We start from the raw sequence: 16,880 nt of genomic DNA, 5'->3' as shown, positions 1-16,880 counted from the left end.
GTTTTTAAGGTCAACACTTTATCGTATTATTTTTTTGAAATGGCTTAAAAAGATCACAAGGAGGCAGAGAGGCAGACCGACTGAGAGGGGGAAGCAGGCTCTCGGTGGAGCAGAGAGGCCGATGCGGGGCTCGATCTCGGACCCTGAGATCATGACCTGAGCTGAAGGCAGAGGTTTTAACCCACTGAGCCACCCAGGCGCCCCTAAAACCTTTCTGTTTTTATATGACAAACAGTAAATGATGTTTAGTCTTTCCTTAGGTATGAGCTTGTGTATATCTTTTTTTTTTTAAAAGATTTTATTTATTTGACAGAGAGAGAGAGATCACAAGTAGGCAGAGAGGCAGGCAGAGAGAGAGAGGAGGAAGCAGGCTCCCCACGGAGCAGAGAGCCCAATGTGGGGCTCAATCTCAGGACCCTGGGATCATAACCTGAGGCGAAGGCAGAGACTTAACCCACTGAGCCACCCAGGTGCCCCTTGTGTATATCTTTTATGTAGTTTGATTGCTGTTTTAGTTTTATGTGGTTACCGTCATGTCCCTTAATAATGCTTTTCCTTTCATTCATTAACTTGCTCACACCTTCACAGAGCTTTTCCTTCTACTGGGGAGGAGGACAGATGGTAGAACGAACAAGAACACATGCAGGTCAGTGCCACATTGGAATATTTCTAGTATATTTCAGGGTCCTGGGATGAGCCCAGCAACAGGTTCTCTGCTCAGCAGGGAGGCTGCTTCCCCCCCCCACCCGCCTGCCTCTCTGCCTACTTGTGATCTCTGTCAATAAAAAAAAAAAAAAAAAAAAAGAATAGTGAGGAGGGAGGTATCAGTTAGTACTGCTGCATAACAAAGCGTCTCCAAGCTTCGCAGCACATCCTTGCAGCTCGCCCCAGAACTCAGCGAGGGAGCAGTCTGGCCAGTCACGGACGGGCGGGCACGAGGCTCCGCCCAACAGGCTCAGGTCCCGCCCCCAGCCCGGGCGCCTGGCTTCCGCCCAGGGTCTGTGGAGTGGATCCGGCGGGCCCAGCTGCAGTACCTTGGGCGACGAGAGGACTTCTCTGTGGAGGCCTGAGGACGCGGCCACCGCCCCTCCCGCTGTCTCAGCGCTCCTGGGCCCCGTGGCTACTTCCCAAACCCCGAGACCGGAAGTGGGGTGCGCGTCCCCCGAGTGGACGCGGCCACCGCCCCTCCCGCTGTCTCAGCGCTCCTGGGCCCCGTGGGAGCCTTCTACTTCCCAAACCTCGAGACCGGAAGTGGGGTGCGCGTCCCCCGAGAGGCCGCCATCTTGCCTCTAACGGCATCACGGTTTTTCTCGTTATTCGCTTCCCAGCACAGAAGAGTGGCTGCAGGTGCGAGGTCCGGGCGGGAGCTGGGGAAAAGAGCCTCTGGGGGGCGGGCAGGGTCTTGACGAAGCTGAGGAGGCGGGGCCCTGGGAAGGCGTGGCTTCGGTGAGGATGGACAAATGGGGCTCCGGACGGGGCTTTGGGGGGCGGGGTCTTAGGATGGACAGAAGGGGCTGTGGGCGGGGCCGCGGGGCCGTGGTCTCGGCGGGGGGCGTGGCTTCAGTCTCGCGGGCTGGGAGAGCAAGGGCAGTTGGTCGCCTGTCTGGGTCCTTTGGTTTTTCCGAACTGGGGTGTCGTTGGCTTTGGGGGTTAAGAGACCTCGGTGACATTTACATCAGGGAGGTCCCTTTCTGCTTTCGTCACACAAGAGAATTTTACTTTTGCGACTTTTGTGAGAAATGGTTGAGGTGAGATCTTAAAACTTTTTTCGATTAAAAACGTTTGATTAAATTCATTTTGGAAAATGCTTCCGCAGGATTCTAGCGTGAGTGCCGGTACATACGTGTCATCAGGAAGAGGGAAGGAAACAGCGCGAATGAAAATGTAAATGACAAGCCTTACAATTAAAGAGAGGTGGTTCCGCTCTGTACTTCCCAAGTTTTAAAACGTGGGGGTCTCTTGCTCTCGATATTATCAAAACGGATTTTGGTGGCATGTATTTGCGGCTAAAGCCTAATGAAGTCTGAAGTATAAGTGAAATGCATGAAACTGTGTGAGTTAAAACCACGGGGATCTCCAGGAAAAGGGGAGGAAGGAGCTCTCCCAACATCAGGTACTAGGACTATGGGAAATTTATTATTCCTTAAGATTTTATTTATTTATTTGACAGCGAGAGAGCACAAGCAGGGGGAGCAGCAGAGGGAGAGGGAGAAGCAGGCTCCCCGCTAAGCAGGGAGCCAGATGTGGGGCTTGATCCCAGCACCCCAGGATCATAAACTGAGCTGAAGGCAGGTGCTTAACTGAGCCACCCAGATGCCCCTATATTTCCCTTTTTAAAAATAAAATGTTTTGTTTGGAAACCTCTTGAAGCTTATAGGAGAAAACATTGCAAGAATAGTACAGTGAAATCCCATTTTCTCTTTGTCTAGATTCAGCATTTGTTAATGTTTTGCCACATTTCTGGTCTCTTTCGGTATACATATAATAATTACTATTTTTGATGGATCATTTGAGAGTAAGTTGCAGAAATCATAACCCTTCTGAAGACCTCAGTGTGCATAGATCTCCTAAAAACAGGCATTCTTCTCTTTTATAACCTCAGTCTAATTACTGAATTCTGGAAGGTGTAGGTTTAAAAAAAAATTAAAGATTTTACCTATTTATTAGAGACAGAGACAGATTGAGAGAGAGCATGAGAGGGGAGAAGGTCAGAGGGAGAAGCAGACTGCCCATGGAGCTGGGAACCCCATGTGTGTGGGACTCAATCCCCGGACTCCAGGACTATGACCTGAGCCGAAGGCAGTTGCTTAACCAACTGAGCCACCCAGATGCCGTAAAAAAACCGTTTTGTGATAAAGATGTTCCCTTTTTAAAAAAAAAAAAAAAGATTTTATTTATTCATTTGACAGAGACGCAGCGAGAAAGGAAACACAAGCAGGGGGGATTAGGAGAGGGAGAAGCAGGCTCCCCGCAGAGCAGGGAGCCCAATGTGGGGCTCGATCCCAGGACCCTGGGATCATGACCTGAGCCGAAGGCAGATGCTTAATGACTGAGCCACCCAGGCACCCCAAGATGTTCCCTTCTTCTTTAATTTTTTTCCCTGAAGCCATGGAATAATGATTTTATCAAATACTTCTACTGAATGTATTTAGAGAATCATATGATTTCTCTCCAGTCTGCAAATGTAGTGAATTCTATTAAATGTTTTCATAAAGACACTAACCCTAACTCGAATCCCTGTGTGCTTGTCTTAGATTCTCCTACTCACTGGTACATTCAGTGTGTTAATACCTTCTTTCTGCTGTTCGCACTTACGCTCATGAATGAGTTGGGCTCCTTATTTTCCTTTCTTATAACCATTATTATTTGGTGCCTCCTTGACTTAAATTGTTTTGTTTGTTTGTTTGTTTGTTTTTTACTGTCAGTGTTCGGTTTCTGGGAATCCCGTGACTGGGTCTCTTCTATGGCCTGGTGGGAACTGAGTTTTTCCAGAAACCATGTGCTTGTTCTTATGTTAGTTTCTTGCTTAAGGTGTTTTGGAGCACAGAGGTGTTGTGATTTACACCGATACCCAAGGGAGAGTGGACTTATGTTTGCAGACTCTCAGGAGATTGTCCCAGTAACCGAGCACTAATGCCAGAAGAGCCCTGGTCGTCCTCCTGGTCCTCGTTCAGCAAAGCATTTCCACCAGGGAGGGACAAGACAGGTGTGTGAAAGGCTAGAGGTGGGAAGGGGTCACCTGCTGAGATTGGAATTTGAACTGTGTGCTGTATGCAGCAGACATTCTAGAAGTTCTTAAACTAAACTGGGAGGGGGCAAGATAGGATTTGTAGGCTTTTTTCCTCCCTAGTAGAGTTGTGTTGACCTCAGGGAACATTATTAACTATTAGGCATAGAGATACAAGAGAGCAAAGGAACGAGTCTGTAAAACGTTGGAATTTTCCAGGCAGGAGGTGATAAAAGCCACAATTTGGGCACATTCTATGCTGTTAAATGATGCTGCCTTCATAATGCACAATGATGTATGCTGTGCACCATCTAAAGAATGTAAGATACTGTATGTGGATGCATTTCAAAAGGCTGTAGATGTTTGATTTAAAAAGCTCTTCCCGGGTCACCAGGATGCCTTAGTTGGTTGAGCATCCAACTCTTAATTTTGGCTCAGGATTTGAGATCCAGCCCTGTGTTGGGCTCCATACTCAGTGGGGAGTCTGCCTGAAATTCTTTCTCTCCCTCTCCCTTTGTCTCACTCAAATAAATAGATAAATCTTAGAAAAAAAAAAAGCTCTTCCTTTGGTTGGAGAGAAAGATGGGAAATAGATGAAATATGAATCTGTAGTCAGTAACGAGTGGGTCTAAAGTACGCTGTTGGCAGGGCTCCAAATGGAAGGCATCTGGTGTGTGTGGAGGTGAGATGGGAAAAGGCACTTGGATCAGTGAGATTACCTGTGGGCGGAGGTGATGACTCAGCTACGTGCATTATTTTTGTTTGTACTTGTCTGTTTAATTTTTCTTGATTACACCAGTGATGCATGGGTATGTTGTTTTTCTTGTTTAACATTCAAAGAATTCAGAAAACTATAGTTAAAATGTTAATGTACATTTTGTTTCTCCATTCATCTGTTGATGATATTTGGATTGTGTGAATCGTGCTATCAACGTTCATTTACAAATACCAGGTCAAGTTTCTGCTTTCAGTTCTTTTGGGCATATACTCAGAAATGGAATTGCTGAATTATGCAGTAATTCTGTGTATGCTTTTTTTTTTTCTTCTGTGTACGCTTTTTGAGGAACCACCATACTGTTCTCTACGGGGCTGCACTGTTTCATAATCCCCTCGGCAATGAGCAAGGTTCGAATTTCTCCAAATCCTCACCAACACTTGTTATTTTTATTGTTTCGATAATAGCCATCCTAATGGATATGAAGTGGCATCTCATGGTTTTGATTTGTATTTCCCTAGTGATGAGTGATGATGAACATCTTGTCACGTGCTTACTGGCCATCTGTATGTCTTTGGGGAACTTTCTGTTCAAATCCTTTGCCTAACAGTCTTTTTTAATTAGCAATAATCGCGCCTCGGATAAACCTCATTGGCTACGATACTGCCACTGCGCAAAGCTTAACAGTCTTTTTTAAAAAAAGATATTTATTTATTTATTTGACAGCCAGAGATCACAAGCCGGCAGAGAGAGAGAGGGGGAAGCAGGCTCCCTGCTCAGCAGAGAGCCGGATGCGGGTCTTGTTACCAGAACCCTGGGAACGTGACCTGAGCCTGAGGCAGAGGCTTAACCTACTGAGCCACCCAGGCACCCCTAACAGTCATTTTTAATGCAGGTACATATATATATATATTTTATAAATCATATAAATGTAGTTATACTTTATCTTAAGATCTATGTCAGTCTTTCTTTTAAACACCATAATCAGGGTGCCTGGGTGGCTCAGTCAGTTAAGTGCCTTCCACTCAGGTCATGATCGTGGGGTCCTAGGATTGAGCCCCACATCTGGCTCCCTGCTCAGCAAGGAGTCTGCTTCTCCTTCTCCCTCTGCCCCTCTGCCTGCTTGTGTACTCTTTCTCTCTCAAATAAACAAATAAAATCTTAAAAAAATTAACACCATAATCATATCCCATAGTATGATACTTGATAATTAATGCTGTAATGTCTATTTTGATTAGTTTCAGTTCTTACCTATGATAAACAGTTTGTAGTAGACAAGCTATCTCTCTACCTATCTGTCTGTCTACACAGACACCGGGATTTCTCTTGGCTACAATCCTATGAGTTACTGGTTTAAGGACAGGAGTATTTAAAATTTTGTAGATGTAAATTCCAATATCCCCAGCACACTCCCAACTACCAATGGCCTCTAGTCATCCTTTGGCATCTTTGGCTAAGACACGTTTTCTATCCAGTGCTGAGGAAGCTTGAACTTGGAACCCCGCCTCAGCCTGCTGGTTTTGAAATTATTCCTGCTAACCCACATTATTCTCACAAGCTTAAAAACAGGCCCTGATAGGCCTCTTGCCAAAAGATCCTCCCCAAAGCCCCAACACCCCACCCAAATCCTCTGCCCTATCAAACTCCTCTAAGGGGGAAGCAACCTTGTGGAAGTGACCCTGTCCCAGAAGGAAATTTCCCTTCTCTTGAACCCTCTAGCTCCAGCCTCTAGCTTCGATGTGGGGAGGCAGGAGTCAGATGGATAGATGTATCCCTAGGGTGTGGGCTCTCTGTCACTATATACCCTGTTTAATTCAGTGGGGTATTAATTAATATTACTATTACAGCAGTAAGGTGCTGTATGTAAAGTGTGTTGTGCTGTGTACAGTTATGAAGTATATTATATATGATATATGTATTATGTATGATATATCAATTTTCACATATTATACAATATGTATATTTTTTCCCTGTAAAGCCTCACCTTGAACAAATTTGTCTCGTATTCTTTCCCTCTCGGGTTTATCATGCCACTACCTACCCAGTTTATCGGTACTGTAAGGAGAGACTATTGCTGTACCTAAAGTCTGGGGCTAAACTTTTATAAGAAAGAGTTTACAAGCTGGGAAGTCGGATGAGTGGGTGGGGTGAGAGGATTTTTGGTCTGGGAGGTCAGCGGGTTGTCACGGAGGGGCTGGTAGAGAGGGTTGTTCTGTGTCCCCACGCTCGGGGTAGGTTGTGGGGAGGAGAAAAACTTGACTGAAATGTAGTGAAATCAAATTAAATTCAAAGCTATCTTATCTAGGTAGTTCAGTGGAGACAAACAGTTCAGCTACTCATTCAGGAGACAAAAATGACGAACCACGAGAGACTGTGGACGCTTGAGAAACAAACTGAAGGTTTTGGAGGGGCAAGGGGAGGGGGGTTGGGAGAGCCTGGTGGTGGGTATTAGGGAGGGTATATATTGCATGGAGCACTGGGTGTGGTGCAAAAACAATGGATTCTGGAACACTGAAAAGAAATTAAAAAAAAATGGGAATTTGGATAGTCTGTGCCTGGCCTCGTCATAGGTAAACAAGGGGTCATCCTTCTGTTTTATCAAAATCATATAGGGAAAGGTGTTTCATTGCATTCAGACATTTTCCAGAACACAAAAGTGTTGGGGATTTCTTACCCATCAGAATTTTCTAGAAGCACAGGGTTTGGGTGTGAAGCTTAGCACTGTCCGTATAAAGACTGGATCCTTCTGTGGTTTCTCTAAGTTCTCTCACTGGCTGCATCTTTCCCCCAGCTCCCTTTTCATCCTAGTGTATGTCCCTAGCCAATCTTTTGATATTCCTCCCACATGTATACAGTCATCTCTTCTGCTCCTCCCTCCCCAAGGAGTCCCCATTCTCACCTGGACCCTGCTGTTGCCCCTCACCACCCACCCCTGCTTCTACCCTGGCCTTCCCCTCTTCTGTCCTGTGAACAGCAGCCAGTTTGATCTTTAAAAATACAAATAGGAATAGGGGCGCCTGGGTGGCTCAGTGGGTTAAGCCTCTGCCTTCGGCTCAGGTCGTGATCTCAGGGTCCTGGGATCGAGCCCCGCATCAGGCTCTCTGCTCAGCGGGGAGCCTGCTTCCTCCTCTCTCTCTACCTGCCTCCCTGCCTCCATGTGATCTCTCTCTCTGTCACATAAATAAATAAAATCTTAAAAAAATACAAATAGGAATAGAAAACTCATAAAACTTCTGCCAAGCTGCCAGTCAGAAGGTATAAATTCAGATTAGATCTAGGCTTGTTTGCCCTGATCTTGACCTGGCTCCTGGCGCCTCTGCCACCCTCTCCCATCACTTTCTTCTCCAGACACCCAGGTCACACCAACTCCAGCCACACCCGCATGGGCTTTCTTCCTTGTTGCGCACCTGTCTGGAGCAAGATCATGCCCTGGCCTCTTCCTCCAGGACTTCCAAAGGCTCAGACAAGGTGGGAATGGAGCCCCAGAAACCTTCCTGGTCTGCTTGCACCAGGGTTGGTGCCTGGGTTTGAGATGTTTGGGGAATAATACATTATACCTTGTATTCTTTTCATAAACTTGGGCAATTGACTTGCTAAACCTCTTTGAACTTGAGTACCCTCAACAGCCACGGGAGTTTGCTAGTCTTCCTCGCGAGCAGCAAGGCCCAGAGGCCTCTTTCCTGGCTGTGAGAGACAGGACTCCCCGTGGCCTTTTAGGAAACCTGTGTGCACGCAGGCATTTGCTTTGTCTTCACGTGGGGTCCGGGGTCCTGGGTCCTGGGACACAGCTTCCAGGCATGTGCCGGCTGGAGTCTAGGGCATATCCTGCCTCCCATATCCACCCTCTTGTCCTCTAGCTGTGCCTGCTCATGAGTGCCTGTCCCCAGGAAGGGAATGTGGAGGCAGGAGTGATGGCTCCAGGGTTGCCGACAATCTGATCGCAGATAATCATTAATCCCCCTTTTTCCAATGTGACTTCTCCCTCCCTGAGGTTAGCTGTGTCGCTTTCGGGTGGCCCAGAGCCTTCCAATCTGACCAGGACTTGTCTCTGCACTTCCTCAGGATCCTTAGTCTCTCATGAATGGTGGCTGAGGGACTTCCCAGAGAATGCTCAGTGTTTGTGAATTTTTTCCAGTGCCTTGTTCATATTAGCTCAGTGGTCACTTCAGAGCTGGGGCGGAAAACCAGGAAAGGCCATGAGATGACTTCGTCTCAGGAATTCATGGAGACGTCATTCATTTCCTTACTCTATGTATTTGTCCCAGGCCTCCATGCGCCCAGGGCTGTGTGGCATCTCACCTAGGGACCCAGGCCGGATGGGTTCACAGAGTAATTGCAGAGAGAAAAGTTCAGCCACTTTGTGGCAGAGCCAATAATCTCTGAGCTAGACCGCTGAGGATGTGTGAATGGAGAGAGATGAAGTGAGGAGCCCCTTCCCCTCCGCATCTGAATTTCCCCCTCCTTGTTCTTGTGGTGCCATCCTCCTCACACCTCGCCTTCCTGGGACCCTGATTGAGATGAGCTTTGGCTGAACCTGAATGTGTGTGACGTTTCAGGATTCAGTGACCTTTGAGGAAGTGGTGGTGGACTTCTCCCAGGTGTGGGCGCCCCTGGAGCCTGCTCAGAAAATTCTGTACTAGAGAACTACGGGAACCTGGCCTCAGTCATGCTTTTATCTCTTCGTTGGTAGATTTCTGCTGCAAGTATTTCTTAAGCACCTGTTACATTCCGGGAACTGTTCTTGGTCTTGGGTAAAGAGTAGTGAAGAAGGGCGCCTGGGTGGCTCAGTGGGTTAAAGCCTCTGCCTTCGGCTCAGGTCATGATCTTAGGGTCCTGGGATCGAGTCCCGCATAGGGCTCTCTGCTCTGCAGGGAGCCTGCTTCCCTCTCACTCTCTCTGCCTGCCTCTCTGCCTACTTGTGATCTCGCTCTGTCAAATAAATAAATAAAACCTTAAAAAAAAAAGAGTAGTGAAGAAGGAGATGTGGCCCGCTCTTGAGGAGCGACAGTGTAGAACAGGAATGGCCACACTTTAGAGGCCAGAGAGGAGATGTTTTCGGTATTGTGGGCTGTAGAGTTTCTGGGGCAACTGCACAGTATTGCTAATATAGTGCCCGGAATAGTATGGTCCGTAAACAAAAAAGAGTTGTGTCCTGCTAAAAGTTTATTTACAAAAGCAGGTGGCTAACTCCGGGCTCTAGCCATTCATCCCCAGTCTAGCATCTTCCCCTTGAGAATGAAGATTCATCTATTATGCCGACTCTGTTTGCTTCATGATTAGAAGCTTTGGTGTTCCTGAAGTGTGTCTCTGAGCTGGGGACTGAGGGTCCCCCATCCCTATAGGGCATGATGTGGGGTAGTTTGTTTGGGTCCTGGGTACCATCACCTCATTGCTCATGGGGTCACACATGTCCAACCTCTGAAGGTGTTGGCCCCACTCTGAGGGGAGGTTGCCTTTTCATCCCTGCACATCCCCCTGATGCATCTTTCCCTGTGTATAGGTGTCATTTCCATAAACCCAACCTGCTCACCCAGGTGGAGCAGGAGGAGCAGGGGACCAAGGAAGGGAGAGTTCTGATTCCCCAAAAAACTAGTGCAGGTGAGCCCCAGGTGAAAGGAACAACATTCAGGGAATTTCTAAAATGCCATGATTTTTAAAAAATTGAGGTATACTCAGGGTGCCTGGGTGGCTCAGTGGGTTAAAGCCTCTGCCTTCGGCTCAGGTCATGATCTCAGGGTCCTGGGATCGAGTCCCACATCAGGCTCTCTGCTCAGCAGGGAGCCTGCTTCCCTCTCTCTCTGCCTGCCTCTCTGCCTACTTGTGATCTCTCTCTGTCAAATAAATAAATAAAATCTTTTAAAAAAATTGAGCTATAGTTGCACAGTGTTCCATTAGTTCAGGTGTACAAATAGGGATTTGACAAGTTTTTATGTTGCGCTGTGCTCGCCACCAGTGTCGCTAGCATCTTCCACCACGTGGTACTACCACAGTGTCTAAAATGTTATCTCGTCTGAGAAATCATCTCAGGCCGCTTGGGATGAGTTTCTTGAAGGTTTGGCTTCCCTTCCTCTCCTTCTTCCTTTTCTCCCCAACTTTCTTTTGCTCGCAGAGAAAGCTCTATCTTGCTTCCTTTTTTCTGAACATTTCCACCTTTATAAATATTGGACCATGGCCCCACCTGTTTGTTTATTCATTTTTCTACTGTCCTCAAACTTTGACAGTGCCCTCTCTCAGACTGTTAGCCGCTGTCTTATTCTTTTTTTTTTTTAAGATTTTATTTATTCATTTGACAGAGAGAGATCACAAGTAGACAGAGAGGCAGGAAGAGAGAGAGAGGGAGAGAGGGAAGCAGGCTCTCCGCCGAGCAGAGAGCCTGATGTGGGACTCGATCCCAGGACCCTGAGATCATGACCCAAGCCGAAGGCAGCGGCCCATCCCACTGAGCCACCCAGGCTCCCAGCTGTCTCATTCTTAACAAAATCATTTCTTAGCATTTTTATCCCTTGTTCCCGTCACTGTCAAATTCCTCATATTGCTGGGCACCTGGGTGGCTCAGTCGGTTAAGTGTCTGCCTTCAGCTCAGATCATGATCCCAGGGTCCTAGGATTGAGTCCAACATTGGGCTCCTTGCTTCTCCCTCTGCCTCTCTCTCTGTCTGTCTGTCTGTCATGAATAAATAAATAAATTCTCGAAAAATAATAATAAATAAAATAAAAATTATTAAATTCTTCATATTGCTGAAAGTCTGTCCAGCTGCTGGGGCATTCTTTCCTGCTTAGAGACTCTCATATTTAGAGTTTGTTTATGAAAAAAAGCTACATGGGCCTGGCTCTTTGTTTTTGTTTTTAATTATCTTTATCTCATCGTTTATTTCTCTAAGAAATCATTTATTTCTCCTCCTCTCTCCCATTAATTTCAGATTAAAAGTTTCAACTGAAAACCAAAAAGACCACTGCAAAGCAGAGTAAAGTTTGGAAAAAACATCCACTATCAGGAAAATGGTAAGGTTCATGAGGGCACATTGCTGGTTCTCTGCAGTAGGAGTCTGGGATTACTGTGTCATAGAAGAACGCAGCCACCATGGGGAAACACTTGGGTCCAGTGACCTTCACCCAAAAGAAGTTGTTTCTCAGGAGAGAGTCTCTGAGTATCATGAATTTGGGGAACATTCTAAACCAGTTTCAGTATTTGTTTATGGAGAGTTGCCATAAGTAAGCAGATCCATAAATATGACTTAGTGAATGTTGACGTAGAAATCAGTTTTTGTTGAAGTAATTTTCAAGAAAAAAATACATAAGCAGCTTTATGAATGTCATGACTATATGATGGGCCCTTGAGGCAGAGCATTCGCCTTAAACTTAGAAAGAACTCAGGGCAGAAGTGGTGCACGTGCTCTGAAAATGGTAGCAACTTCTCAAGTAGCAATTTGTTTTTTTTTATAGTGCGGACTTTTGTTTCATTTATTCATTTGACAGAGAGAGAGAGAGAGAGATCACAAGTAGGCAGAGAGGCAGGCAGAGAGAGAAAGGGAGGGAAGCAGGCTCTCTGCTGAGCAGAGAGCCCAATGTGGGGCTTGATCTGAGGATCCTGAGATCATGACCTGAGCCGAAGGCAGACGCTTAACCCACTGAGCCACCCAGGCGCCCCTGCAGACTTTTTTTTTTTTAAGATTTTATTTATTTGAGGGGCTCCTGAGTGGCTCAGTGGGCTCAGTGCCTTCGGCTCAGGTCATGATCTCAGGGTCCTGGGATCGAGTCCCAAATCGGGCTCTCTGGGCTCAGCGGGGAGCCTGCTTCCCTCCTTCCTCTGCCTGCCTCTCTGCCCACTTGTGACCTCTGTCTGTCAAATAAATAAATAAAATTCTTTAAAAAAAGATTATATTTATTTGTTGGAGAGCTAGAGCACAAGGGGAAGCAGCAGGGAGAGGTAGAAGAAACAGGCTCCCCACTGAGCAAGGAGCCCAGTGCGGGGCTCGATCCTAGGACCTTGGAATGATGACCTGAGCCTAAGGCAGCCGCTTAACCAATGGAGCCACCCAGGAGTCCCTAGTGCAGACTTTCTATGGTGGGGGAGGAATCCCCATGAGTTCAGTGAAAGTGAGAAAGCCTTTAGTTATCACTTATCCCTTAACCAACAGGCACTAAATCGAGCTGGAGAGAAACCCCATGAATACAATCTATGTGGAAAAGCCATCAGAAGGAATTCTAACCTTGTTTGGCCCAAGAGAAGTTACACAGGAGAGAAGTGAAATGAATGTAAAGAATGTGGGAGAGTGTCTAGTTGTCCTTCATCCCTTCAGACCCAAGTGTGCTCTTAGGCTGGCCAGAAACCCTGTGCGTGGGAAAGCTTCTGGTCATCACCCATCCTTTATGACACACGTGCGATTCCACGCTGGAGAGAAACCCTGTGAGTTTAACCAGCGTGGGAGAGGAGACACAATTGGGAGAAGCTGTATAAATGCAAGGACTGCGGAAAGACTTCATCGGGAGCAGGAACCTGACCGTGCCTAAGAGAGTGCACACCAGGGAGGGACTATCTGTGTGATGATCGTCACGAAGCCTTTAGCAGGAAATTCCATCTGATGGCACACAAGGGAACCCATAATGGGGAGAAGCTTTACCATTGCAGTAACCGTGGAAAAGCCTTCAATAGGAGCCCTAACCTGACTGATCACAAGAGGGTACATGCAGGGAAGATTGACCAGTGCAGCTACGGTAGTAACTTGAGTAGTCACCCACCCCGGAGGAAACGTGAGTACTCACGGTGGAGAGAAGCCCTGGGATTGGAAGCACCTGGGAAAGCCCCCGTTGGTCTCACATGTGAGCAACTCTGTGCATATCGTTCATCTGAGAAAGCCTTCCCCGGGGACTTCAGTTCCTGCATAAAGAAATACAGAGTGGGAGAGAAACCTTATGAGTGTTATAAATACAGAATTGCTTTCAGCAGGGTCTTCTCCTCAAAATGGAAATCTAACGCCTTAGTTTTCAGATCATGCTTGTGAATAAAAGCACCCATAGAGATCCCCTACATATCCCTCTAGCTACATTACATGGGTTTCGACCTAAGGTATTTTTTAATTTTGGTTTAATTCTAAATACTGTTTCTGTTCGATGTATTTTAACTCAACAATGTCACTTTCTTTTGAGCCTACCAAAATACAACTTCATTTAAATTTCACCTGAATTTTCTCCTTCCCCCAGATTTTATAATATCCATAGTTCTTTGGTAGGACACCCATGGTTCCTTAGGTGTGTGGTCCCCCTTGTTGCAAGGAGCCAATAAGCTGGACTTTGTTAGACTCTAGGTTTTGTCCCTGGTGGTCTTTGGCGGATTATGTTGGGACAACAACAGACAGTCATAAATATGTTCTATTCTCTTGTCATCTAAAATGTTTCTAAGAAATCCTTCTGAAATGTCTCCCAACATTTTCTCCTATCCATTAATGATTTTTTAAATATGTGGTGTCAGGAGGGGTCCAATTTAATTTCCTTCCTGGTAGATAACCAGTTTTCCTAGAACTCTAATCTGAAAGCTCCCATTTGAAGTTTCTGTGTGCATGTTTTTATGTTTCTGGGCCTCCCATTCTATTATAATCAAATTTGTTAATCCTGTATCAATCCAGCACCATCTTTAATAACTTTACACTATTTTGTAACATCTAAGAGATCCCTACAACCTGTTCTTCAAGATAGCTTCTCTCTTCTGTGCCTTTCATTTCTTCATACGTATTTTACAGTAAGCTTGCACAATTCCACAAAAAGTCATATTGGTATCATGTCTGGCATCTCATTAGATCAGTACTGGTAGAATTGTTGTTAAGTCTTTCAGACCTTAAACTCAATAACTTCATTTATTTAGTCATTCTCTAATGTCTTTCGGTAAAGTTTTATACATTTGATACATACATATTTAAAATATTATTTTCTTAAACATATGAAATGGGTGGGCATTGGTTTCCTAGTATCTAAAATAACCATCTATATTGACAAACGTGGGTCTTGAGGGAAAAGAGGGATCAGAAAAAAGCAGCCTCCAGCATTCAGGGAACATGTGTTGCTAGTGGGATTGTAAAGTGATGTGTGTTCATTTTGAAGAAGTTTGGCAATTTCTTTTTTTTTAAAGATTCTTTAATTATTTATTTGTTTATTTATTGGACAAAGAGAGCAAGGGAGCACAAGCAGGGGAACAGTGGGGAGAAAGAGGGAGAAGCAGACTCCCCACCAAGCAAGGAGCCTGATGCGGGGCTCAATCCCTGGACCCTGAGATCATGACCTGAGCCGAAGGCAGACACCCAACCTTCTGAGCCACCCAGGTATCCTGAACTTTGGCAATTTCTTAAAACAAATTTGCCATTTGACCTTCAAGAGAAAGAAAAAGATACTTCCACACAAAGACTTGCCCACAAATGTTCATAGCATGTTTCATAATGCCGAAAAGAGGAAACCCTGAAAGTCCATCAATTGGAGAATAAGTAAACAAAATCTAGCTATCCATACGAAGCAATATTTGCCAATAGAAAGAAATGAAGTTCTGATACATGCTACAACATGAATGAACTTGGAAAACATTATGCTCAGTGAGAGAAACCAGTCACAAAGGACCACATATTGTATGATTTCATTTATATGAAATATCCAGAATAGGGAAAGCCATAGAGAGAGTAGGTTCATGTTTGCCTCGCCTGGGGGGTGGGACCTTGATTAAACAGGCACGAAGTATCTTGTTGGGTTGATAGTAATGTTCTAAAACTGGTTTGTGCTGATTGTTGCACAACTACATTCACTAAAAATCATTTGAATGTACTTAAAAAGGTTGAGTTTTATGGTATGTAAACTATATTTCACTAAAGCTGTTATAAAAGGAGATTCCACTGTACATTCATGTTGATAAATTGAGCCACGGTCTCTGTTGTGGTGGGATATGTCCATAATACTTAGCTCTGAAGTCATCGTTGCAATAGTGGCATTCCTGGTAGGGGACAACAGCATGATCTTTTCTCAAATGATGCGTGAGTTCAGTTGATGAATCCTTTTTGGAGTAGATGCATGACCGAAGAGTATGACCCTTTATAAGCTCCTTTATTGGGATTCAGGTGAGGTATTTATTAAGCTTGGAGATGTCATCCTTTTCAGAGTCTTCCTCCTTTTACTCAGTAGTTTCGGTGCCACACTTCCTAATTTGGTTCTTTTCCTTGTGTTCTTTAAAAGTCTTTTTGGACTTACTGTGAGACCTTGAATGGTTTTCTTTCATAGGCTTTGGGTACTTCAAACTAAACCAGGATGTAAGGTTTCTGGAGAAGGGCTAGGGGTATGTGTATCTTGCTGGACCTTATAGATTATAATTCTCTTTGTATGTTGAGTTTGGCCTGTAGCAGACTTGCTATACTCTTATTCGAATAACTGATGTGTGGATCTTTTGATGTTTTCTGTAGATGATCATATGTACCAATACAGGCAGATTTCCTCTGCTCCTTTTAAATTTGTGTACCTTTCTTATGCGTCTGTTGCCTGACTCTCTCTGGCTGGGACTTGAGCCATATTGATTAGAAGCAGTCCTAGGTACTCTTGTCTTCTTCCTGATCTTAAAGGGCATTTTTTTCATATTTCATCTTTAAGCGTGGCGTTCTCTATAACATTTTTGTAGATAACTTTATTAGGGTAAGAAAGTTTCTTTTTCCTAGGATGTTGGTTGGCGTCCTTTCTCATGAACAGATGTTGAATTTTATCAAATGTTTGTTCAGCATCTCCTGAGATGATGATATTTGTTCACTGATGTATTTCAAAACTCCTAGAACAATGGTAGGACACAGGGTAGGCACTCAATAAGTATTTGTTGAATGAATGAATGAATGAATGAATGAATGAATATATGTAACATCTTTAACATGTTTATGTGGTAAATTACTTTAATTGATCTTTCACTGTGAAATTAACTTTGCATTCCTAAATAACTTGACCATCACATATCAGTGACACATCATTTTTCCTAGTTTGCTAATATATTAGGATTTTTGCATCTTTGAATGAGATTGCCCTGCAGTTTTTCTTTCTCATGTTGTCCTTTTGTTACTGTTTCAAGGATATGGTAGCCTTATCGTACTGGCTGGGAAAATTCTCCCAAAGTCCATTCCTTCACCTAGATTCACCAGTTGTCAACATTTTTGACAGTTAAAGCTTTTCTGATTGTGTATAATTTTATTGTATGGATGAGTCATTACAGATATAAGACTTCTTCAACGTTTATCCTAAGAACAGACATTGTCAGGAACTCAAAGATCTGAGATTTCCCCCTACTTACAGGCTAACAAGTTAGCCTGCCACAGTTTCATGGATTTTGGCGAAAGACACCAGACTTCTGGGTCAGGACTTTATTACAGCCCAGCGGGCAGTACAAGCGTCATATTGCTGTCAGTTCCTCCTGATTCCCAAGTCCCCCAGG

General features: G+C 44.9%; 1 long non-coding RNA gene and 1 pseudogene across 1 annotated transcript; one reads left to right on the top strand and one right to left on the bottom strand.

The window, feature by feature from the left end:
- Positions 1-1,174: 1,174 nt before the first annotated feature.
- Positions 1,175-14,619, top strand: LOC123933098. The gene is made up of 3 exons (XR_006816515.1): positions 1,175-1,347; positions 11,362-11,443; positions 12,580-14,619. It is a non-coding gene; the product is annotated as an uncharacterized LOC123933098 (long non-coding RNA).
- On the bottom strand, positions 4,878-5,123 carry LOC123933329 (annotated as a pseudogene).
- Positions 14,620-16,880: the final 2,261 nt, after the last annotated feature.

The sequence above is a fragment of the Meles meles genome, chromosome 20 (assembly GCF_922984935.1).
Source record: "Meles meles chromosome 20, mMelMel3.1 paternal haplotype, whole genome shotgun sequence".
Taxonomy (NCBI): domain Eukaryota; kingdom Metazoa; phylum Chordata; class Mammalia; order Carnivora; family Mustelidae; genus Meles; species Meles meles.
Note: the sequence above shows the minus strand (reverse complement) of the source record. Positions and strands in the feature narration are given on the sequence as shown.